Here is a 26,216-nt window from a genome sequence, read left to right as displayed (position 1 = left end):
AAAAAGGGCACGCTGTCTGCCATAATGTGTAAAAAGGGCACGCTGTCTGCCATAATGTGTAAAAAGGGCACGCTGTCTGCCGTTATGTGTAAAAAGGGGGACGCTGTCTGCCGTTATGTGTAAAAAGGGGGACGCTGTCTGCCGTAATATGTAAAAAGAGGAATCTGTCCGCCGTAAGGTGTAAAAGGGTCTCTACCTGGTGTAGTGGTGCTACTGTGCGGCGTAATTTGAATAATGGAGACTACTGTGCACCGTTTTATGAATTTGTATTATTTTGTGGCCACACCCCTTCCCCACAAAGCCAAGCCACTATGTATTTTTGCACGCGCCTACGGTGCGCACTGCCCCTGTCTTGCATGCAGGGGTGGGGCTTCGATGCAGTTTCTTGCACACAGTGCTAAAATGTCTAATTACGGCACTGTTGCTAGGTATCTATTTCTCTGGCACTGAGCAGGTCCCCCTCACCAGATCCTCTCCAGGGGTGAGGGGGTAGACTTGGATGGGATGGGGGGATGGGGGCACAGCATTTTGTCGCATCTGGGCCCACCGCTCGCTAGTTCCACCACTGCCCCCAGTACTGTGCCCCCTGTAGAGTTGTGCCCCCAGTAGTATTGCCCCCAGTAGTGTGTCCCCTGTAGAGTTGTGCCACCAGTAGTATTGCCCCCAGTAGAGTTGTGCCCCCTACTTGCACCGCTTACAAAAAAAATAAAAAATAAAAATAAATAAAAATTAATACTTACAATCCCCGCTCCTTCTTCCCGGACGCTGCTGCCCTTCGTCTCCAGCCACCGGAGCCGCTCCTCGGATCTATGGGAGAGACGTCATGACATCTCTCCCATAGCACCGCATAGACCAGGCTTTCTTAACCACGGTCCTCAAGGCACACCAACAGTGCAGGTTTTAGTGATATCCAGGCTTCAGCACAGGTGACCTAATTAGTAGCTCAGTCATTTTGATTTAACCATCTGTGCTGCAGCCTGGATATCACTAAAACCTGCACTGTTGGTGTGCCCTGAGGACCGTGGTTGGGAATGCCAGGCATAGACACTAGAGGTTAATTATGATCTCTAGCGTCTATGTGCCGCTCCCACAATGCAGTGTGGGTGCGCAATGCATCGCGCACCGTACATCACCGTCACCAGTAGCGGATCTTACCGCCGCGGCGGCGCCCTCCGGAAAGCGGCGCCCCGGGCAAAAATCCTGCTTGCCCGTAGCAAGATCCGTTACCGTTTACATTACATAAATTTGATTAAGTCTTCCTCTGCATCAGGCCCAGTAAGTCTCCCTGTCCCTTCATTCTCACTGACAGACATTACTGTCTCCCGGTCCTGTCAGTGTATGTGTCTCTCAGTCTGATCCCAGCCCAGTCTGTGTCTGCCTCTTCCAGCGCAATAAGTGCATTGGGTGGATCCAATGTGACTTTGACCGTAATTTAATCTGCCTCAATAAGTAAACCATATAAAAATTCAAGTGAAAGGGGAAAACTGCGATAATGGATCCTTGCAAAAGTCTAACACTATTATAACTGTACCAATTAGATTTGATCCCTTAGTGCTCCCCACGCAGGTCTTGTGTATACAGCACACACACACACACATATATATATATATATATATATATATATATATATATATATATACATACATACATACATACATACATACATACATACATATACACACACATACACGCATAATATATATGCCATTATCTCAGTAGGGGACTCAAAAATGTGGGGATTTTGAATTTTGGATAAGGAAAACTCAACCTGTATTTAAATGGGGGATAGATAGATAGATAGATAGATAGATAGATAGATAGAGAGAGAGATAGATAAGATAGAAATGAACACAAACAATGTGTCACATGCCAGAGGCGGCGTTCGCCGCGCTTACCCCTGCGTGCCTGCTGGTCTGTGTTGCGGCCTCCGCCTTCGGTGGGCCACGGGCTCCGGCGTCTGGCTGGCGCGGCTCCCGGCGGTTCTCCAGGGCAGGGGCGCCGCCATGACACCCGGCATCACGTGGGCGGGGGGCAGGTGACGTCATCAGACTGTTCCGCCAATCCAGCGGTGGCGGGAGATTCAAAGTCAGACGCCGGACAGAGCCTCAGCGCCTGAGTATCGTCTTTCCCCTGAAGTGGATGCCAGCGCTCTTGTTCCCGGCGAGAATCTCTGAAGCTGTACTCCAGTGTCTCCGGCATTTCCAGGTGCCAGTTCGCTGCACAGGTTCCAGTGTTCCCAGCGGCTGGTGTGTCTCTCTGCGGTCCAGTCACCAGTGCTCCTAGGAATCAGTGTGGGCTGTGGGCCCTAATCACGTTCTCAAGTTCTACAAATCATCAGCGTCTTAAACCACTGCACTTAAGTTCTTCAAATCACCTGCATCTTAATCTCCATTCACAAGTTCTTTAAGCCATCTGTGTCTTTAACCACCGTTTACAAGTTCTTCAAATCATCAGTGTCTTTTAAACATCGCTCACAATTTCTTCAGTCACCAGTATCTTTAACATTGCTCACAAACCCTTCAATGGGCCTGGACATTCCCTCATAAGTTCCCTTTATGCTATCTGACTTTGAGTTGTTCTTTTCCTGCAATAAAGTTCTTCAATATTTCATCAAACCTCAGTGTCAGAGTCCTGTATGAGGAAATCCTATATCAGGTCACCCCTCTTCCGGCCCAGTTGTGGTTCCTCTTCCCAACCATCGGAAGAATCCCCGAGTTAACAACACCCCCAATCTAGGTCAGTGACAGTATACGCAGGCCCCATGGACCCGGGGAATCGGAACCCAGAGGCAAGCACCATGCAGGACCTGGTTTCCCGAGTACAGAGTCCGGAAGCAGCACAGAATCAGGTGGTGCATTATCTCCAGGAATTATCTGGCCGGCTGGATCAAATCCAGACTTCTCTGGCTTCAGTGGTTTCAGCTTCAGTTCCAGCATCCGCTCCAGTGGTTGTTTCTAGCAATGTTCCGTCCTTGTCTGGAACCAGGTCACGCCTTCAGCTTCCTACTCCTCCTCATTATAACGGGAATCCAAAGAATTGCCGTGGTTTCCTCAATCAATGTGAGGTACATTTCGAACTCCTTTCACATAACTTTCCTACTGATCGGTCTAAAGTGGCATACATTATCTCGTTGCTTGAGGGTTCAGCGTTGGAGTGGGTGTCACCGTTATGGGAGCGATCAGATCCGTTGGTTTCTAGTTATACCAACTTCATCACGTCATTCCGAAGGATCTTTGATGAGCCCGGCAGGACGACCGCTGCCTCTGCTGACTTGCTCCGTGTTCGACAAGGCTCTTGTTCAGTGGGACAGTATGTGATTCATTTTCAAACCATAGCTTCAGAACTGTGCTGGAATAATGATGCCCTTCGGGCTGCTTTTTGGAATGGGCTCTCTGATCGTTTAAAGGACGAGTTGATCACTAGAGATCTGCCAGATTCCTTGGAACAGTCGATTTTACTCTGTGTAAAGGTGGATCTTCGCATGCAGGAACGTGGTGGTGAACGTAGTCGGTCAGATCGGTCAAGATTCCGATCTCTTCCGTCTAAGCAAACAGTTATTCAGAGTCCAGACGAATCCATGCAGATTAATCGGTCTCGGCTGTCCCCAGAAGAACGTCAGCGTCATCGTGGGGGTAGACTCTGCCTCTACTGTGGAGCTGCGGATCATTTTCTCAAGTTTTGCAAGTCTCGCCCGGGAAACGGGCAGTCCTAGCTTGTTCTGGAGAAGTCGAGCTAGGGGTTTCTTCTCAATCTTCTCCGGCAGTGGACTGTTTACTCTCCGTGTCTTTGTTTTCAGAGTCAGTAGTCAAAACCGTTAAGGCATTGTTGGACTCAGGGGCTGCGGGGAATTCTATTTCCCTTTCCTGTGCCCAGAGTCTGGGTTTACAGTTACGGTCGGTCGAACGACCTATTACGTTGACTGCTATTAATGGTACCCAAATTTCTAATGGTCTGATTTCAAGTAGTACAATGCCAATCAAGCTGCAAGTGGGAGCTTTGCATCAAGAACATCTGGAGTTCCTTGTGATTCAGAAGAAGCCTCACAATCTCGTTCTTGGTCTTCCTTGGCTCAAGCTTCATAACCCTCACGTCGACTGGAGGTCGACTCAGATAATTTCTTGGAGTCCATTTTGTCATTCAAATGGTCTCACTCCTGTCTACCCGCTCCGTGTATCTTCCAAGTCGGATGAAGGGCTTATTCCAGAGGCTTATCGGGAGTTTTCAGATGTGTTCTCGGAACAGGCGGCCGATCAGTTACCACCGCATAGACCCTGGGACTGTCCCATTGAGCTCATTCCAGGGAAGATGCCACCTCGGGGTCGCACTTATCCTTTATCAGTTCCCGAGACTCAAGCTATGTCGGAATATATCAAGTCTAATCTGCAGAAAGGATTCATCCGCCCCTCTACTTCCCCGGGGGAGCAGGTTTCTTTTTTGTGAAGAAAAAGGACGGAGGCCTGAGGCCATGTATCGACTATCGTGGTCTAAATGATGTCACCATTAAGATCAAGTATCCTTTGCCGCTCATCACGGAGCTTTTTGATAGAGTTTGCGGAGCCCGAGTCTTCACCAAGCTCGATTTAAGGGGAGCTTATAATTTGATACGTATCCGACAGGGGACGAATGGAAGACGGCCTTCAATACTAGGGACGGGCATTATGAGTATATGTTAATGCCGTTCGGCCTCAGCAACGCCCCCGCCGTCTTCCAGGGATTCATTAATGAAATCTTTCGGGATATGTTATACCTAAATGTAGTGGTATATTTGGATGACATTCTGATATTTTCTAAGAATCTCACTGAGCACAGAGTACAGGTTAAAGAGGTACTTCTTCGATTGCGAGAGAACCATCTATACGCCAAGATTTCCAAGTGTACCTTTGAGGTCCCTTCTATTCCATTCCTTGGTTACATCATTTCGGGCACGGAGCTTCGTATGGATCCGGAGAAACTCTCTGCCATTCGGGACTGGACTCAGCCTCTTTCCTTGAAAGCGGTGCAACGATTTCTGGGGTTTGCAAATTACTATCGGAAATTCATAAAGGGTTTCTCTACCATTGTGGCGCAGAGCCGGCCTTATGTATAGGCAAACTAGGCAAATGCCTAGGGCATTTGGTATGCTTAGGGGCACCAACAGCTTCTGCTGATTAAAATGATATGTGGCATGCCTATATTCTGTGTGTGACTGCGGCTGTATCTGCATACGAAATGCTACGTTGCAGTGTATTCCTGGAAATCACTGTAATGTAGCATTTCGTATGCAAATACAGCCGCAATCGCACACAGAATATAGGCATGCTGCATATCATTTTAATCAGCAGAAGCTGCTTATGCATCCTAGCCACATAGTAATGCAAATAAGATGCATTTTCATAAACAAAAGGCGCCCGACGTTAGCAGAGCTGCCAGCTGACTCATGCCAGGCATCTCCTTCAGAACTAGCGGCGGTGCTAGGGGGCACCAGCCAAAATCTTGCCTAGGGCATCATATTGGTTAGGGCCGGCTCTGTTGTGGCGCCTTTTACTGCCCTAACCAAGAAGGGGGCTGACCCAAGCCATTGGTCCTCTGAAGCTGTAGCAGCGTTCGCTCAGTTGAAGGCAGCCTTTATGACCGCTCCAGTACTTCAGCAACCAGACTTTTTAAAACCATTCTTTTTGGAGGTTGATGCTTCTACGGTAGGCATTGGTGCCGTGCTTTCGCAGTACGCTCCAGATGGGAAGATACATCCATGTGGTTTCCATTCTCGCAAGTTCTCTCCTGCTGAACGAAATTACACCATTGGAGACAAAGAGCTTTTGGCAATAAAATCTGCCTTGGAAGAATGGAGATATCTTTTGGAAGGTGCTAAACACCTAATTACGATTTTCACTGATCACAAGAATTTGCTGTATCTCAAGACGGCCAAGTGCTTGAATCCAAGCTAGATGGGCGCTCTTCTTTGCCCGATTTTCGTTTGTCATTAAGTACCGGGCTGGAACTTTTAACACCAAGGCTGATGCCCTATCCCGTTCCTTAACGGCTTCGGATGAGGAGAATTCCGTTGAAAAGGCTTTGATCCTCAGTCCTGTTTTTATTTCAGCGGCTCCCACCGCGTTGGGCTCACATTTCCAAGTTTTCCGGTCATCCTGGAGTTCAAAAGATGTGGGAATTTCTACGAAGATCCTACTGGTGGGACACTATGAAGAAGGATGTTCAAGACTATGTCAACTTGTGTCCTCAATGTGCTCAGCACATAATTCTTAGTCTGCCTCCTGCGGGGTTGCTGCACCCATTGTCCATTCCTAAGAGGCCTTGGACCCATATCTCTATGGACTTTGTTACTGAACTGCCCCTCGCTAAGGGTCATAACACCGTCTGGGTAATTATTGACCGTTTCTCTAAGATGGCACATTTTGTTCTGTTGACCGGGTTACCATCAGCTTCTAAGTTGGCTTTGTTATTTATCCGGGAACACTTCCGCCTGCACGGGTTACCTCTGGAAATAGTCTCTGACCGGGGGTACAGTTTACTGCAAGATTCTGGAGAGCCCTCTGTACGGCCTTACAAATAAAACTCAAGTTTTCATCCGCTTACCATCCACAAACCAATGGGCAAACTGAACGCGTCAATCAAGATTTAGAGACTTTTCTCCGTGTTTATCTCTCCCCCTCGCAAGATAATTGGGTGGAGCTGTTGCCTTGGGCCGAGTTTTCCCATAATCATCTATACCACTCTTCGACTGGTGAGTCTCCATTTTTTATTAATTATGGATTTCATCCCCAAGTTCCAGAATTACCCATTTGTCCTCCGGAAGAAGTTCCTGCTGCAGCCTCTACTCTCCGGCACTTCAGTCAAATCTGGAGTCGAGTTCATGCTAACCTCAAGAGAGTCTCCGGCCGCTATAAGTTCTTTGCGGATGGGAAGCGACGGGCAGCTCCTCAATACAAGGTTGGTGACAGGGTATGGCTCTCTACCCGCAATCTCCGTTTAAAGGTGCCCACTATGAAGTTCACTCCGAGGTTCATTGGTCCTTACCCCGTGTTACAAGTCCTGAATCCGGTTGTTTACAAATTGGGATTGCCTTCCCATCTCCGGATACCAAATTCCTTTCATGTCTCTCTTCTTCGCCCTCTTGTTTTGAACCGGTTTCATTCCAAGTCCCCAAGGTCAACCTCTGCAGAGGCTGAAGATGGTACGGACTTTGAAATCAAAGCTATTCTTGACTCTCGCTATCTTCACAAGAATCTACAGTATTTGGTGGAATGGAAAGGTTTTGGCCACAAGGAAAGGAGCTGGGTCAAGGCTACTGAAGTTACGGCTCCCCGACTGGTGCGTATCTTCCATTCCAGACATCCAACAAAACCTGGAAAGTGTCCAGGGGCCACTCCTGGAGGAGGGGGTACTGTCACACGCCAGAGGCGGCGTTCGCCGCGCTTACCCCTGCGTGCCTGCTGGTCTGTGTTGCGGCCTCCGCCTTCGGTGGGCCACGGTCTCCGGCATCTGGCTGGCGCGGCTCCCGGCGGTTCTCCAGGGCAGGGGCGCCGCCATGACACCCGGCATCACGTGGGCGGGGGGCAGGTGACGTCATCAGACTGTTCCGCCAATCCAGCGGTGGCGGGAGATTCAAAGTCAGACGCCGGACAGAGCCTCAGCGCCTGAGTATCGTCTTTCCCCTGAAGTGGATGCCAGTGCTCTTGTTCCCGACGAGAATTTCTGAAGCTGTACTCCAGTGTCTCCGGCATTTCCAGGTGCCAGTTCGCTGCACAGGTTCCAGCGTTCCCAGCGGCTGGTGTGTCTCTCTGCGGTCCAGTCACCAGTGCTCCTAGGAATCAGCATGGGCTGTGGGCCCTAATCACCGTTCTTAAGTTCTTCAAATCATCAGCGTTTCAGTCACCGTTCTCAAGTTCTACAAATCATCAGCGTCTTAAACCACTGCACTTAAGTTCTTCAAATCACCAGCATCTTAATCTCCATTCACAAGTTCTTTAAGTCATCTGTGTCTTTAACCACCGTTTACAAGTTCTTCAGTCACCAGTATCTTTAACATTGCTCACAAACCCTTCAATGGGCCTGGACATTCCCTCATAAGTTCCCTTTATGCTATTTGACTTTGAGTTGTTCTTTTCCTGCAATAAAGTTCTTCAATATTTCATCAAACCTCACTGTCAGAGTCCTGTATGAGTAAATCCTATATTAGGTCACCCCTGTTCCGGCCCAGTTGTGGTTCCTCTTCCCAACCATCGGAAGAATCTCCGAGTTCACAACACCCCCAATCTAGGTCAGTGACACAATGGAGGTAATTTTCCTGATGGGGAACACTGTGTGAGTCATAAAACAAAAAAAAGTTGTAACTATCTCTTTGGCTAGTATATGGACCTGTTTTTGTGCTGCTGCTTTTGTTTAAGGCCATGGGCCTAATTCAGATCTGTTCGCTCGCTAGCTATTTTTGCAGCGCTGTGAACAGATAGACGCCGCCTATAGGGGAGTGTGTTTTAGCTTTGCAAGTGTGTGAATGCTTGTGCAGCCACCCGGTACCAAAACAGCCTTTGCACTTTCTGAGTAGCTCTGACCTTACTCAGCCACTACGATCACTTCAGCCTATTCGAGGCCAGACACCCGCCCTTCAAACGCTTTGACACGCCTGCGTTTTTACAACCACTCCCAGAAAACGGTCAGTTACCACCCACAAATGGCTTCTTCCTGTCAATCTCCTTGCAAACAGCTGCACGAATGTTTTTTTCGCTAGAACCAGTGCACAACAGCGATCCGCTTTGCAACCGTACAGCGCGCCTGCGCATTGTGGTGAATACGCATGTGCAGTAGTTACCTGATCGCTGCACAGCGAAAAACGCTAGTGAGCGAACAGATCTGAATTAGGCCCCATGTGTGCGGATTATTGTGAGATAACATAGATGAGATGATAATTAATGATTGCTTTGCATTTTACTGAACTGAGGGGGTAATTCAGACCTGATCGCTAGGGTGTGTTTTTTGCAGCCCTGCAATCAGATAGTCGCCGCCTACAGGGGGAGGGGTAAAGTGTGCAAGTGTGCATTCGCTTCTCTAGCAGAGCAGCCCAGGACTTACTCAGCTGCTGCGATGCATTCCTGGTGATCGGGGACGGAGCTGATGTCAGACACCCTCCCCCCAAATGCCTGAGCCCGCCTGCGTTTTTCCGGACACTCCAGCAAAACGGTCAGTTGACACCCACACATGGCCACTTCCTGTCAATCACCTTGCGATCGCCCGCGCAATATATTTTTTTTGCACCATCCAGTCGCTAGGCTACACATGCGCAGTTCAGATCTGATCACTCGCTGTGCGAAAATGCACAGCTGTCGGTTTAATGACGGCCCACATTCCAGCCGCCGGTAAATCATACTGAACCCCAAACAGGCTCATCAGAGCAAATCCCCTACAATGATCCATATGTTCAGATATGGAGTGTGCTACTGCGCAGTGTCCATGATGCTCCGATAGGGATGCATCAAATCCTTTACTGACCACCATTTGGTCTTCTGTGCATGCATGACACCTGTTTGCTACTGTGTTAGAGCGGACATGTTCCACTTAGCTCACAGAGATCATGCGATATACTGATGTACTGAGATAATAGTTACTGCTGCATACTGCTACTGTATGTATATGTACTGCTACCCTCATACGGGATGGTATCGGGATCCCGGCGCTTGGGATGTCAGCAGTCAGAATATCGACAGCAGCATCCCGACGCTCAGGATCCCAACATATATTTGGTAAGTAAACTGTAAACTACCCCTAACCCTCTTTTCCCGCAGCCTGACCCTAACCTCTCCCCCGCTTGCAGTCTAACCCTAACCCTCCTCTGGGGTGCCTTACCCTAACCATCCCTGGTGGTGCCATACCCATTCAAGCTCCGCTCCATGATAATAACTGAGTGTATGTAACTGTGAGTACAGCTGTACGGCTCATTATTTCACACTACTGTTTAAGCACTAGGCTGTTTTGTGACATATGTATCTGCTGTTATACTATTACTCGGCTTATCTACCACCACATATATTTTTAAACACCACATGACTACTGATTTCTTGTGGCCATTTATATTACTTGTCTCTTGTGGGTAAAACACAATACATGAACAAGCCCTGAAAAGTATCAGTGTTTACATGCTACAGAAAGCCACACCATATTGGGACGTGACCAGTGGTGGCTCCTACCTGACGGTGGTAGGGGGGCTGCTGCTGCTCATGCCTGCCCGGAGAGGGTAGAGAAGGAGAGGAGACAGTTAGCCCGTGAACTGGGTCCTGGCCCCTGCTCAATGGATCCGGCAGGTGACGGGACCAGCACATGTGCACCAGTAGTGGCCAATACCCTGGTTTCTATGGACTGCATCAGTTGCAGCCCATAGAAGCTGGCTAGGACTGAAGAGGCAGGGAGTCTTTGCTAATTGCAGCCCAATCTGGCAGCTCCATTAGGAGGTGTTTCCTCTCTCTGGGACTTCCTTGTGTGTCTGTGACAGACAGGTAGGAATTCCAATAGGAAGTCACTGCCAGTCACAGTGAAGCCAGTGCAGTCTCATGGACTACAGTCCTGCAGCCCTAGGTAAAATCTGTCACTGGAGGTGACTAGGTTACCCTGGAAGCCTGGGATCATGGGCTGACAGAGGACCTTCTGGTTAGTCAAAACTGCCTGGATAGTCTGGGCTCCATACTTTTAGATTTGGTAGGGACAGACCCGGCGCTACCCACTCAGCAAAGGGATGCAGAGCAGGTAGGCACCAGGCTGGAGAGGCACTCTCCCTGCTCTGCATCCCCATTGCTGCGCCGCCCTGCTGCTGCTGGCTGCTGTGCCTGTCACACTGTATGAAAGGCAGCAGCATGAAGAAGCCTCCTCCCCCTGGTGACAGCGTCAGTTAGGCTCTTTAAAGTGGGTGGGGCTACATGGGCTGAGGGGGCAGGGCGACACTGACAGAGGGGCGGAGCTACATGAGACCAACAGAGTGCAGTGCCACAGAGGAGGACATGCTGTTCCAGATCCTGCCAGCCAGACTGTGATAAGTAAGTATAGGGAGAGTGAGTGAGAAAGTGCACGTGTGTGTGTGTGTGTGTGTGTGTGTGTGTGTGTGTGTGTGTGTATATGTATGTGTGCGGGGGGGCAAAATGTGAATAAACTGCACTTCTGTGGGTGTTATGTGTACGCTGCACTACTGCTGGAGTCATTATGTGTAAGCGGCGCTACTACTGGAGTCGTTTTGTTTAAGCGGTGCTGCTACTGGGGCGTTACGTGTAAGTGGCGCTACTACTGGGTGTTGTCACTGACCTGGGTTGGGAGTGTGGAGAACTCGGGGGTTCTTCCGATGATAGGGAAGAGGAACCACAGCTGGGCCGGAGCAGGGATGGCCGGATGTAGGTTTTCCTCATGCAGAACTTAGCCGTTGTAACCGACGTGTAATGCTAAAGAATTAGTTGTGGCCAAGGCTTGGGGGCGATGCTGAAGTACACAGAAGAATGAAGAACTTGTGAGCGATGTTGAAGAGATGAATGAAGATTTGAGAACGATGTTGAAGCACACAGAAGAATGAAGAACTTGTGAGCGATGCTGAAGAGATGAATGAAGATTTGAGAACGATGTTGAAGCACACAGAAGAATGAAGAACTTGTGAGCGATGCTGAAGAGATGAATGAAGATTTGAGAACGATGTTAAAGCACACAGAAGAATGAAGAACTTGTGAGCGATGCTGAAGAGATGAATGAAGATTTGAGAACGATGTTGAAGTACACAGAAGAATGAAGAACTTGTGAGCGATGCTGAAGAGATGAATGAAGATTTGAGAACGATGTTGAAGTACACAGAAGAATGAAGAACTTGTGAGCGATGTTGAAGAAATTAATGAGGATTTGAGGACGATGTTGAAGCATACAGAAGAATGAAGAACTTGTGAGTGATGCTGAAGAAATAAATGAGGATTTGAGATTCAGTGTAACTCTGGAAGTTTGAGAGGCGTTCCACTTAGGGATATCCTGTAATACTGGAAGCACAGGAGGTGTCCCTCTGAGAGATACACTGTAATGCTGGTAGCACAGGGAAGGTTCCACTGAGTGATACACTGTAACGCTGGTAGCACAGGGAAGGTTCCACTGAGTGATACACTGTAACGCTGGTAGCACGGGGAAGGTTCCACTGAGTGATACACTGTAACGCTGGTAGCACGGGGAAGGTTCCACTGAGTGATACTCTGTAACGCTGGTAGCACCGGAAATGTCCCACTGAAAGATACTCTGCAACGCTGGAACACAGGAGACGTTCAACTTGAGAACACACTGAACGCTGCTAGCACTGGTGATCATTGGAAAGACGATACTCAGGCGCCGGGGCTCTGTACAGCGTCTGCCTTTGAACTTCTCGCCCTCTCCCGATTGGCGGAAGTGGCCGATGACGTCACCCGCTCACCACGCTCTCGTGGATGCCGGGCGCAATGGCGGCGCCCACACCCCGGGAACCTGCCGGAGGCAGTGCCAGCAAGACGCGACGACCCGGTGCCCACCGGGGGCGATGACCGCCGGGAGACCCAGCGCACCCGGAGTGGTAAGCACGGCAGCCGCAGCGCTGTGAGTGTGACAGGTGTTATGTGTAAGTGGCGCTACTGCTGGGGACGTTTTGTGTTAGCAGCGCTACTGCTGGGATGTTAGGTGTAAGCAGCGCTACAACTGGGGGCGTTACGTGTAAGCGGCGCTACTACTGGGGAGTTACATGTAAGTAGCACTACTACTGGGGTGTTACATGTAAGCGACGCTACTACAGGGGGTGTTACGCGTAAGCGGCGCTACTACAGGGGCGTTATGTGTAAGCGGCGCTACTACTGGAGTGTTATGTGTAAACGGTGCTACTACTGGGGGCGTTATGTGTAAGCTGCACTACTACTGGGGGCGTTATGTGTAAGCTGCACTACTACTGGGGGCGTTATGTGTAAGCTGCACTACTACTGGGGGCGTTATGTGTAAGTAGCGCTTCTACTGGGGTTGTTATTTGTAAGTGGCGCTACTACTGGGGCGTTATGTGTAAGTAGCACCACTACTGGAGCGTTATTTGTAAGCGGTGCCACTACTGGGGGCATTCTGATTATAAGCAGCACTACTACTTGCGGTGTAATGTAAATAAGATTGTACTACTGTGTGGCGTAATTTTAAATGGGGGTACTATTGTGTGACCACGCCCCTTCCTTGTGAGGCCACACCCTTTTTTATGCACGCTGTCCCTTTGTAAAGTATGGGAGGGCGTAAATTTATAGTTTACAGGGGGGACGCCGAACACCCTAGCTCTGACCCTAGGTAGGGGAGACCACCACCCAGATAGCAGAACTAATGTATGTGTGCGATTTAACATACAGACATTAGTAAACTATCTTTGCAACAGAATTTTTACACATCAAACTCAGAGCTGTAACACCATTTTTTACAATAACAAAAGCAATATTGAAAATAAAAAGAAATCCTGGAGAAACAGGAGATAATATAAAGGAGAGCAAAATACTAGAAAATATTAGGAAGCACAGATATAGAATATGGATGATTGACTATAAATACAAATTAAATTATATGACTAAACTTCACAGTATACTGAGCAAAAAACAAAAAAACTCATCAACTGTATAAACCTGCTGAGCACATATTTGTTGACAAGTCAACGAAGACTGAGGCATTGATGGTATACTATGTACAGTATGTACAAAAGCAACGTGCTTGTACCAACACTTTATCTTGGCTACCACATCTACTGGTATGCCAATAACCAAACCCAAAGCTTGTATGGTTCCATTGTAAATAAAAAATGAACAGTTTTATGGATTTAAGGTGTTGATGTCCAGATTATAATATTTATATGAATGTTAAACTTTAATTTGTCCTGAAGTGACAAAAATTAAGCTTAAAAAAAATCCACAGCATGTGGAAAAGGAACAGACAGTCATTTTATTAAACAAAGGCAGGAAAAATAGGATTTGAATTACCTACTGGTAAATCTTTTTCTCGTAGTCCATAAGGGATACTGGGGTCACTTAGTACGATGGGGTATATATGGGGTCCAAAGTGGCCGATGCACTTTAAATTCTTCAAACAGGGTGTGCTGGCTCCTTCCCTCTATGCCCTCTCCCACAGCCCAGTCTAGGAAAACTGTGCCTGAAGGAGATGGACATACTTGAGAGGAGGAAACATGACAAGACAACGAGTTGTGAGATTAACGAACCAGAACACAACATAACATGAACCAGACCAGCAACGGCTGGCATGCATTTAGTAATTACATATTCCAACAGTGGCAACTCGTAAAATCCAATGCCTAAATAGAAGATGGTACAGAATATGTGAATGCACAGTAACGTTCCTTGGGGCAATATGAGCCTCATATTCATACAATAAAAGTTAGGTGAATTACCACTCGGATATATGAAAAATTAACTGTTATAGAAAGTATGAATATATATTGAGGTTATTCAGGGCAATAAGAGCCTTATATCCATATACAGTATTAACAGACCATTGCACTGTCATTTAGATACTGTATGTGCAGTGTTGTTTGGAACATCCTCACCATATAGCAACAAATGTTACATTATTATTTTCTGAAAAAGAATGTGTCAGTACTATTGCTAGATTGCCACATTTGTAGCTATGCATAGACATCACTGGCAAGAACAGTCAGTGGTAGTCTGAGCAATTACTATATAATCTCTTGAATCACAGGTGTGTGTTAAATTTACAGTAAAGATAGCGCACAAGCATTATTTTAAGAAAATCTTTTATTCACGTAAAAATGAAAAGATTTTATTTTTCTTCTCTACACGTTATTCTGTCTCTATTGATTTTATACTTCACTTTTACATGTCCCTTTCTAAATAAAGGGACATACAATACATCATATGTGGTAACATTAAAGACATTTATATCACATATGGGTATTGTAACTTCTTTATTTTTACAAGAATACCAATAAAGTACAGAACATATTAATAAAGAAGAATGAATTCTTTTGTGGAAGGGGAAGAGTGCTGCTACTTAAGTTGATTGACTTTTTTTCCTTTCTCTAAAATTTGTGCTGTATGTACGTGTCATCAGCAGGAATCTGTAAAACGTCTCTTATAGCAAGTATAAGGGACTCCATTCCCTGAACTGGAGAGGAATCCTCTACCTCAGTAATAGGTTCCAGCTCTTCCCCATCCTCCGTCTGGTACCTCCTCATCGGATTCCAAGAAGATGTCAGGTAACCCACGTTTATGTGGTACTGTTTTGGAGTGAGGGGTTACCGTCTGCCATCTGCCTAATCCTTAGTCAGATGACCCACAGACAGTTGTAACTGCTGCGTTTCTTGGGCCTAATTCAGACCTGATCACTAGGCTGCGTTTTCATACAGCCTGCGATCAGGTCTGAACTGTGCATGCATATGCACCGCAATTCGCAGGCGCGTCGGTCCGCAGCGATGGGGGTTCGGCATGCAGCTACGGGATGTGCGAGAAAAGTGATCGCAATGTGACTGACAGGAAGAGGCCGTTTGTGGGTGGCAACTGACCGTTTACAGAGAGTGTCCAGAGGAACGCAGGAGGAACCAGGCATTTGAAGGGAGGGTTTCTGATGTCAGCTCTAGCCCCAATCATCGCACTGGAAGAGTAAGTCCTGGGATGTGCAGAGACTGCACAAACTTCTGTTTGTGCAGCTCTCCTGCACATTCGATCGCACCCCTGCACAGTGATTTTCCACTCCCCTGTTGACGGTGACTACCTGATCGCAGGGATGCAAAAGACGCACCCTAGCGATCAGGTCTGAATTAGGCCCCTTGTTCAGCAGCAGTTAACTGATTGGACATGTCAACCATCATGGAATTTATAGAGAGCAGCCAAGCTGGTTCTTGTAAATCACCCCCTGAAGCCTCACTGTTCTGTGAAGGCCAGCAACACTGTACACATATGAAAGATTCAACAGGGGAAAGTTAAAACCTGATGTGACCGACATTACACACAGCCTTTTTTACCATGCTGACAGGGAAACAAAAACACCCACACACACACACATCATACTTGCCTACTCTCCCAGAATGGCCGGGAGGCTCACGAAAATCGGGTGACCCTCCCTGCCCCCCGGAAGAGCAGGAAAATCTCCCGATTTCATGGGTCCCCTCTGCCCGGCCGCCCACTTAGCAAGTAAAGTGGGCGGTCCGGGCAGGCGATGACACAATTCTTGTTGAATTGCGTAATCATAGCCACGCCCCCTTCTGTATAATAGCAGCATAGCTTACATGATGCGATCCCGCAGCCACACCCTCGTCCCGCCTACGCACGTTACTGCCCGCCCCCCTGCTGAGCCGACCTGGCTGCTCTCTCCCGGAGAGAGCAGTCTAAAAGTCGGCAAGTATGACACACATACAGACACAGGTACAAGCAAGCCTGCCCAGCCTAGTATGTGAGGAGAAGACCCAGAGAGGAGGGACCAGCACACCAGCCTGAACAAACTCAGTAAAACTGTTAGGCTATTATAAGTGTTTCATATTGTGTCAGGAGCCTGTTTAAGGGTCCTACAATGGGCTCTCCCCCTTACAACTCCCTTGTTGCTGGAGTATCCCTGGAGGAGCTGGCAATCTTGCTGTAGCGCTGAGATGCAGAGAATAGTGCCAGGAAGCCTCTGGTCCCGCTCTGAGATAGCTCCGTCCCCTACAATGGTGCCGGAGCTAACATGATTTTTATACTGGCAAAGTCTCTCAATGAGTGCAAAATGAGGCCCCAACACCTATTTTCACAACCGCTGGCCAGTCTACGCAGGGGGGCCATGGGATTACCCCAAGGGGAGGCCGTATGCCTGCCCCGCGTCTGTGCCGCACCAAGAACCAGGAGGAGCTTTGCTAGCAGGACCCCCGGAAACACTCTTCTTATCTTCAGGCTCTGTTCTGGGGGTGTGCGGCGTGCTGTGGGTGTGTGCGCGAGAGCGCAATGCCTGCGGTACACTGACCCTCAGGACCATTGTCCTGTCAGCGGGATCCAACTTAGCGCCTCCTGGAGCCCAGTGTTGCCCGCCAAACCCCCCCCCCCACCACCACCACCACCACCACACACACACCCGTAGTCCCTCGGTGCAGGTAGGCTGTTGCCCAACAGCCTACCTGAAAATAATAAAAGATTAAATGAAATTCAAGAAAAATCCTCTGGAGCTCCAGGGTGTGCATCCTCTCCTGAGGGCACATTTTTCTAAACTGGGCTGTGGGGGAGGGCACAGAGGGGAGGAGCCAGCCCACCCTGTTTGAAGAATTTAAAGTGCACCGGCTCCTTTGGACCCCATCTATACCCCATTGTACTAAGGGTCCCCAGTATCCCTTATGGATGATAGAGAAATGTGCAATATCTCAGGGTTATGTAATGTTCTGTCATCACACATGAATTATGGAATTGTGAAGGCTTCCAAGGTATGCTTCTCAATCCACACCCGATAAGGGGTCAACACTTTTGCAGTTCCTTAAAATGTTATAAGAGATGGTTTCATAAGAGAGTATGGGGGTTATTCAGGTTTGCTAGCAAACCAAAAAGTAAGCAATTGGGCAAAACCATGTTGCACTGCAGGTGGGGCAGATGTAACATGTGCAGAGAGATTTAGATTTGGGTGGGCTGTGTTCAAACTGAAATCTAAATTGCGGTGTAGAAATTAACCACCTAACTGACGATTTTTTTCCCAAAAACCACTCAGAAATTGTTGGGGGTTTTATGAGTGAATTAGGTAAAGAACTTGAATTTAACCTTATCCAAAATGATTGAAGTTAAAAAACAAAACAAAAAAAATTCTTGAAAAAAACTAAACAAAATCGGCATGCACCATCGGAACATCGGAAACATTGTGACCATCGCGACTTTCGTTTTAACAGCCGGGACAGCCGCCAGGTAAGCAGGGGGGGCTTGGGAGGGGATTTACACTTCCCCAATGACTGCTATTGTCTACAACTGCTGGGTGTGGGGTACTGCCATGCTGACCGATCAGCAATGATCAGCAGCAAGGCAAACACTGGGGGGGAGGGTGCGGGAACGTAGAGGGACCTTCCGGTCCCTCTGAGAGCAGCAGCAGAGGGAAGTTCGTCTTCCTTGCGGCTGCACACACTCTCTATCTGACTGGTTGCATTCTGTGCGACCAGGTCAGATAAAGCACTTGCTGGTGTGGTCGCATCTGATGCGACCATGCCCGGCAAGTGGTTAAGCAGCCTGTATTTACCATGCACAGAAACAATATAACCCACCTAAATCTAAATCTCTCTGCACATGTTACATCTGCCCCACCTGCATTGCAATATGGTTTTGCCAAATTGCTTACTTTTTTGATTTGCTAACAAAACTAATTAACCACCTATGTGCATTTTACCATTTATTATTGTAGATACAGAAGGGACAGTTTCAGCATCAGGTATTTGTAAACATATTGTAAGCAAGATCATACTTTTTGCAGTGACAATATTTATGACCATGATAAAATACAACCAGAGATAAAATGATTGCAGGTAATGCCATTAACAATTATGTATGTATCTATTTCTAGGTTTTTCTACTTGTTCCATCTGTATTACTTGAGTACATAAAGATATACTTTACTTGTAAAGACTGTAATATCCAGGGCAGAAGGTACAAGTAGATTATACCTAACTTACTTCTCTATACAGTGACATCTGTCACAAAGGGACATAATATTGATTAATCAATTCTGACCTTAAAAAATGCGGAAACTGCTGTTTTCACATGATTAAGGGTAGAATGAAGTATCCCATGAATATACCGTACCAGTTAGTAATACAGGAGAATCGGAGATATCTCCTGTTTGGAATGTAGTCATTAGGTCGACATTTACAATGCCAAAACCACAGAGCCGGATTAAGGGGGGTGCCAAGGGGGTCAGTACCCCGGGCCCCCCTGTCTTAAGGGACCCCCCAGCTGGAGCTCTGCACCGCTCTTCAGTTTGCCGGGGCAAGAGGGATCCACGCTGCCGGGGGAGGAGTGCGGCTGTGCATGTGGCTTCCTTTCCCCTCCTCTCGGGCAGTGCGGTCAGGGACTGAGTCAAGCGATCTCCAACCTTCGCTGCTGCCAGGAGAGATGCTGCTGTCAGCGGAGGCTGGAGATTGCTTGACTCAGTCCTCGCCCATGCTGCCCGAGAGGAGGCGAGAGGAAGCCGCATGGACAGCCGCACTCCTCCCCCGGCAGCGTGGATCCCTCCTGCCCCGGCAGCCTGGTGTATTCTTTTCTCTCCCTGCTGCAGCGCGGCTCTGGGAAGGGGGGCCTCCTGTCTTGGGTGCCCTGGGCCCTCCGAGGGCTTAATCCGGCCCTGCAAAACCACAATTTCAACAGTTATGATGTCAAAACTGGTAAAATTGACATTCTCAGAAAGACAATGGGGGTAATTCAGACCTGATCGCTCGCTAGCGTTTTTTACAGCGCTGCGAACAGGTCAGAACTGCGCATGCGTATGCACCACAATGCACATGCGTGTTGCACAGGTACAAAGCAGATCACCGCTCAGCGATGGGTTTGTGCGAAGAATCCATTCGCACGGGCAATCGCAAGGAGATTGACAGGAAGAAGCCGTATGGGTGGTAACTGACCGTTTTCTGGGAGTGGTTGGAAAAACGCAGGCATGTCCATGCATTTGCAGGGAGGGTTCCTGACGTCAATTCCGGTCCCGGACAGGCTGAAGTGATCGCAGCGGCTGAGTAAGTCCTGGGCTACTCAGAGACTGCACAAGATCTGTTTGTACAGCTCTGCTACACATGCGTTCGCACACTTGCAAAGCGAAAATACACTCCCCTAAGGGCAGCAGTGCAAAAAACCTCTAGCGAGCGATCAAGTCTGAATTAGGCCCAATGTGTGAAATGTCAACAATGTCAGAGAGTCAACATTAGGGTTAGGCAGCGGGCGGGAGGGTTTGGGTTAGGATACAGTGGGTGCAGCACAGGATTGGGCTGCAAGGAGGGGTAGGGATTAGGATTTTAGGTTTAGGCATAGGGGAGGAATACTTACCAGAATGCTCGAGGATCAGAGGACCCAAAAGTGACTGTCACATGACCACCAGGACCCGGAAGCCGTGATGGATCCACTGCAGTCATCAGGAGAAGGCCAGTCACCGCTGGGCCATCAGTGACGATATGTTGACATTCTGATGAATTTTAACATTATGGCCATTTTGCCATACTCATATTGACATCATGACTGTCACCATACCATATATTTACCATATTACCCCCCTCCCCCCCAGTGCTTGTAAATTTCCTCCCCCCACCCTTTTTTTTTTTTCATGAAGCTGTCCCCATAGTTTTCTATGGGGACAGTATTTCATAGTCTGTAAAGTCAATAGATTAGAGGCAGGTAGTGGACATATACCCTTTAATACAGTGCTAGATTTACTTCACTAGATTGAAAAATTTATAGACAGGGGTTAGTTACAAACTCCCTTAACGAAGTACAGACATAAGGGTGTTAGGGGGACATGTACTAAGCAGCTATAAAAGTGGAGAAGTGAGCCAGTGGAGAAGTTGCCCATGGCAACCAATCAGAATTGATGTAACATTTATAATTTGCATACTATAAAAGAATACAGAGCAGCTGATTGGTTGCCATGGGCAACTTTTCCACTGGCTCACTTCACTTTTATCACTGCTTAGTACATGTCCCCCTTAGAACACAGTGCGCTCCTGCTCTGTACATACATTCTCTCTACACTGTGCATACATGCTGGGCACTAGGACTCAGGGAGGTCTGTCCTCCAATCTGATGTAATACCGCACATGTGTTGTAGCCATCTTGTTGATCCTTACTTCGACTAAGGAAAAGTGACATGATGTAGAGAAAAAATCTCCCACTTAGCGCCAGATACACCAGCAATATAAAGCTGTTTCAACAACCCTGCACCATTTCCTGCAAGCAGTATACACTTACCGACTGGTGATATGTATAGAACCCCACTTTGCTCAAAGCTTCATTCCATGAGAACCAGTGTGTATACAACAGTGAGTACCTCTATGCCAGTTGTACTTCAATAAACAGTCCTTTTGGTTAAGTAACTGGGCTGTTCAGCAGATGACTCAAACTATGAAGTGTGCCTATATAACTTAGCAAACAACAACACCTGCACATAGATAATTTCCAGCAAAGAGGACGCATAATAAGAAAAGTATTGATAAGTCCCATTATAGGCTGATGTTTGGTTACAGTGAACTCATTTCAGTGACCTCCATCTAAACCCATTGCCCAAACCAGGCTAATGATATTATCCAGAAAATAGGTCTACTGAAAAAAATAATGAACTAATCAATTTACAAGCACATTTATCAATGTGTCTCCATCCCAGAGATAAGTCAAAATTCACCATGACACTTATACATTTATATTTATTTATATATTTTATACATACAATAAAGAACCAGCACATCCTACTGTATTTTAAAGATGCAATATTTACCAAATGTTGTTTTAAAAAAGCATTGAGGGAGTCAAAAATACAATGCTAAACAGCAATTACTGTACAGGAATGAGGACATATATAGGTGATCAAATACTTATCAAAGATTTCCGGGTGCTCATAAAAGGAGGTATAAAAACGGACAGACAATAGTGTTTGTCTAGGTCTAAAAATGCACTAAACAGTGTGGTTCCCAAAAACCCACAACAATTTGAATAATTAAGACAATCATCATATTCACCTATGTATACAATGCCTGGCCAGCCCGGAAGTGACAGCCCGTCACCAGCTGCTACCACAGCACAATACTGTCCCAGAGCTTATACATGCACAAAGGAACTAAAAGTCCAGATTACAGTTTTCAGTTCCACTTTAACTTTAAATATAGATATTTATTTTTTAAAACCATTCTGAATTTAAGAGGATTTATGTTCTTATCTTGTTAAATCCTTTTCTTCAAGTTCATAGGGGGCACAGGGAACACTGGGTATAGCCTGGAGAGGAGAGAGTCCGGGCACCAAATAGTTAAAAAAAAAAATCAGTAGGCCCATTCTCCCTTTCCACTATACCCCGCCCCCAGCCATCAGCAAGCCAGTTAAGTTAGCAAGCCTACGGCAGGAGTGAGGAGAAGGAAGACCAGGAGTGAGGAGAAGGAAGACCGGCATACACACTCGCAGGAAAGACATTCAGAGAACTGGTGTATAGGAACTTTCCCCTGCAAGCCAGGAGTGTCAAGGAGCGCACCCTGTGCCCCCTATGGAATCGAAGAAAAGGACTTAACAAGTTAAGAACATAAATCCTCTTTTCTTCTTCCATCTACTAGGGGGCACAGGGAACACTTGGACGTCCTAAAGCTGTCCTCTAATGGGTGGGGACACCATCAGTGGCGAATTTCCCATTAGGCAAGCGAGGCATATGCCTGAGCCAGTCTGGAAGTATGTCACATCGTGCCATATTGACTGACATCGGATGTATATGGATCTGACTGGTAATTGCATCTTTTCTTGAATATGCTGATACACAGCGGACGTGTTCCCAAAAAACTCCTAGCAGCATGACCGTAATGGTGCCATGGAATTTGTTTGCAATATGAAATAATGGAATCAGAATTATACATATATACAACTGTATCACATTGTCTGTCTTGAGAAAGGTTAAATTTCGAACCAAAACGACGACTATAAGGCTTCCTTTAATTACATTAAAGACTACGTTTGGAAAATAGAGTTTGTAAAGCACACTCCAAATTATATAACAGTGACGTGCAGTGGGGTGAGGCAGAGCCTTTCCTGTCATACTTACGTTTAAACCAGAATTTTGTCTGAATAAAGTATATGAATAATACTAATAATTTGTTTGAAATATCTTTTTTGCATTATTCTAATAATTTTTATAGCCCAAACTCTGGAGTAAAAAGTCTATGGCAGGTGAGGCAGTGCCTCTCTGCTAATCTTTTCAGCACATCTCTGATCAAACTTCACCAAATTTCCAGGAGTTTATACTGCTGCACCTGTGTATAATGCCCAGATGTACCCTTCGGCTCATATATTGCATGGAATTCTGGCTCTGGGGTTAGTCAGTGCCTCCTGAGCTATTTAGCTCACCGCACATCCCCGATTTTTTTTTTATATATATATATATATATATTACAAGCAATATCCTTATCTTGTGCACAGACAAGAGCAGTACTACAGGAGAGACCTCTGTTGTAAGGTCTCAAATAAACATAGAACAAACAGAATTCCTAAGTGCACTACATTCCTTGAATATTTATTCTTCAAATCTTATAAACAATGTACCCAATGGGTGCAGACTGTAGGTTGGACAATTCTTAAAGAGATTATTCACGCGGTATCCTGTAACAGATATTCCCTCACCAGAAAATCTCCCAGACAAAAGGCCATAAAGACCAATTAGTAGTACCAATTATTGGTTTATTGGCACAATTTTTAACATACACAATAAAAATGTGAGAGAAGTCCAGATCATGTAGATGGTGAATTAGATCCTCCCTCACCTTCACAAGGTGTGATCTCAAAAGGGAGAATCTTCACAATCTGGATTGGTGACTCATAGCTGACAGACCCCTGCCAGCTATGAGTCACCAATCCGGATTGTAAAGCTTCATAGATGCCAACCAGGGCCGGATCCGGGGGGAGGGGGAGGGGGGGTATCGGGGCAAATCCCCCCCTAACAGTCATAGCCATGTCCACTCACATGCTGTCACCCCCACCTTGGGCAGTGTGTACCGCCCATCGGTGTGTTAACAGTTACATGTGCCCAGTGTGCGTGTGTGCTACATAAGAAGTACATGTGCAGCCTGGCAATGCTTTATTGAGCATTAATGGACAGTTGGGATGGGAAGTGGGAGGAGTAATTAGTGTAGGGGAGGAGTCAGGAATTAAAAAAACGCGCGCCCCCCCCTCCTAAAAGAAAAGTCTAGATCCATCCCTGATGCCAACTACCCCAACTTTCCAGGGACAGTCCCAAGTTTTAAGGATAGGTTCCTGGAAAAGATCCTTAATCGGTACTGACCAAGGGACTGATGGTTTGCGTACGTCCCTGATGTTGGGTGGGCTGCAGATGTGCAGGACCTGTTCTGTCCTGTATAATCACATGCAGTGCCCATACCTCCAAACTATCCCGCAGTTTTTTTGGGACTGTCCCGCTGCCCCAGCCGTGGGCTGCAGTGTCCAGCGGTGGGGGCAGTTGGGAGGCTGCTGTCAGTAGCTGCTCTGCCTAGCATGCGCACAGCATCTATTCAGGGGAGTCAGAGGGATTGGGGGCATGCCAGTAGCTCACAGAGTGCTGGGCATGCCCACTCAATGATGAAATCGGAAGGCGTGGCTTGCAATCACGACATCTCCGCGAGGCCACGCTCCCTTTTCCTGAGGCCACGCAGCCGCATAGAGGTCCCGACTCCCAAGCAGCAATTTTGGGAGGTATGAGTGCCCTCTAAGCAGCAACTTGTCTGATTTGGAATGGGGAGGAGACGTGCACCTGGGGGGTAATTCCAAGTTGATCGCAGCAGGAATTTTTTTAGCAGTTGGGCAAAACCATGTGCACTGCAGGGGGGGGCAGATATAACCTGTGCAGAGAGAGTTAGATTTGGGTGGGTTATTTTGTTTCTGTGCAGGGTAGATACTGGCTGCTTTATTTTTACACTGCAATTTAGATTGCAGATTGAACTCACCACACCCAAATCTATCTCTCTCTGCACATGTTATATCTGCCCCCCCCCCCCCGCCCTGCAGTGCACATGGTTTTGCCCAATTACTAAATAATTTCCTGCTGCGATCAACTTGGAATTACCCCCCTAGAGCATTCCTGAAAATGGGGGCGCAGATTTCCTTGCCCCTGCAGAGCAGTTCTGGCTGTAATTTTGAATAAGCTTCTGCTTAATCAGATGACCAATGCTGCCAACACTGATGCTGCATCACGGATTTTAAATGCTGGCAGGAGACTTTTTCCTACAGACACCTCCTATGGCATTAGCAAATTTACACATTTTTTGATTGTTAGATGAATTCTGTGCCTGTTTCCTTAGGTATCACAAATAATTATTAAAAGAGGAAAAAGGGACATAGGGGGTTATTCAGAGATGGACGCACAGAGGCGTGGCTGCATTCGTGTATGAATAGACCCCCCTAATATGCACAAAATACACCATTATCGAAAATCACTAATCATGACATGATGTGATTTGTAATGCTCCAACATCTGCTGAAGCAGTAATGAGTGTAACCTGTGTGTATGCAATGGCTCCACAGCAAAGTATCCCTGTAAATTAGTTTCAAACTTGCATTGCACAGGGGTTTTCATCTGTGTATCTGACTTCAAATTATCTGTACATGACCCTTCCCTTATTATTATCCTAATTGCACATAAAATTATTTCGCAGGCATAGAACAGATTTACAGTATACAGTACATACAATGCAGTCTCTAAGGCAGGCATTCCCAACCACGGTCCTCAAGGCACACCAACAGTGCAGGTTTTAGTGATATCCAGGCTGCAGCACAGATGGTTAAATCAAAATAACTGAGCTACTAAGTCACCTATGCTGAAGCCTGGATATCACTAAAACTTGCACTGTTGGTGTGCCTTGAGGACCGTGGTTGGGAATGCCTGCTCTAAGGGTCTCACTGATAAACGAAAGACACACCCAAAGTAAACACAAGAATATTCTTATCATGTCAGTCCGTACTCTTAAAGAGCAAATACACACACAAAATTCAACATGTATAATATAGATGACATTCTTTTCTCACTTACAGGCAGTTATTTCCTTGCAGCGAGTGAATTACACAACAGGAGGCTTTGTCTGCGACAGTGCAAGATCTCTCCTGGTATCACTTCTCCGCCTCCTACTTCCTCTCTTCTCTCCTCCCTTTAACTTGCTGTTTACCTGCTAAGCCTCTGTACAGAGCAGTAATTAATGCCTCTGTTAAAATAAAATAAAAAAAGGATAATTATTTGTAAGTTCAAATAATCAGGAAAGTGAACATGTAGCAGAAAATGAGAAGACTTACATCAGGAGCAAAATGTTTTCTATATTATTGAAGTACTTTCAGGAACAGAAAAAAATGCTTTTACTGTATAAGGCTTGTAGCACTGTTACCAGTATAACTCCTTTCTCCTTTTCCCTGTATTAAGCCTGCAGCTTTTCTACAGTCTCTATGCAGTGTAAATGCCGCAGCTGTTTTCATACATGCCTATAGCATCCACAACCATGCCAAAGATACTTTATTTATTATACATGTACATTTCCGTGTCATTGTGACTTCGCA

General features: G+C 46.8%; 1 protein-coding gene across 1 annotated transcript in view; it reads right to left on the bottom strand.

The window, feature by feature from the left end:
• LPCAT2 (lysophosphatidylcholine acyltransferase 2) overlaps positions 1-25,814 on the bottom strand; it is a 218,370-nt gene extending 192,556 nt beyond the window's left edge. Inside the window, exon 1 of the mRNA XM_063945284.1 lies at positions 25,702-25,814. The gene's annotated coding sequence lies outside the window, so the exon portion shown is untranslated. The remainder of the gene's footprint in view (positions 1-25,701) is intronic.
• Positions 25,815-26,216: the final 402 nt, after the last annotated feature.

This window comes from Pseudophryne corroboree, chromosome 11 (genome assembly GCF_028390025.1).
Source record: "Pseudophryne corroboree isolate aPseCor3 chromosome 11, aPseCor3.hap2, whole genome shotgun sequence".
In the NCBI taxonomy this organism is placed as follows: Eukaryota; Metazoa; Chordata; class Amphibia; order Anura; family Myobatrachidae; genus Pseudophryne; species Pseudophryne corroboree.
This window is presented reverse-complemented; position numbering and strand designations above follow the sequence as displayed.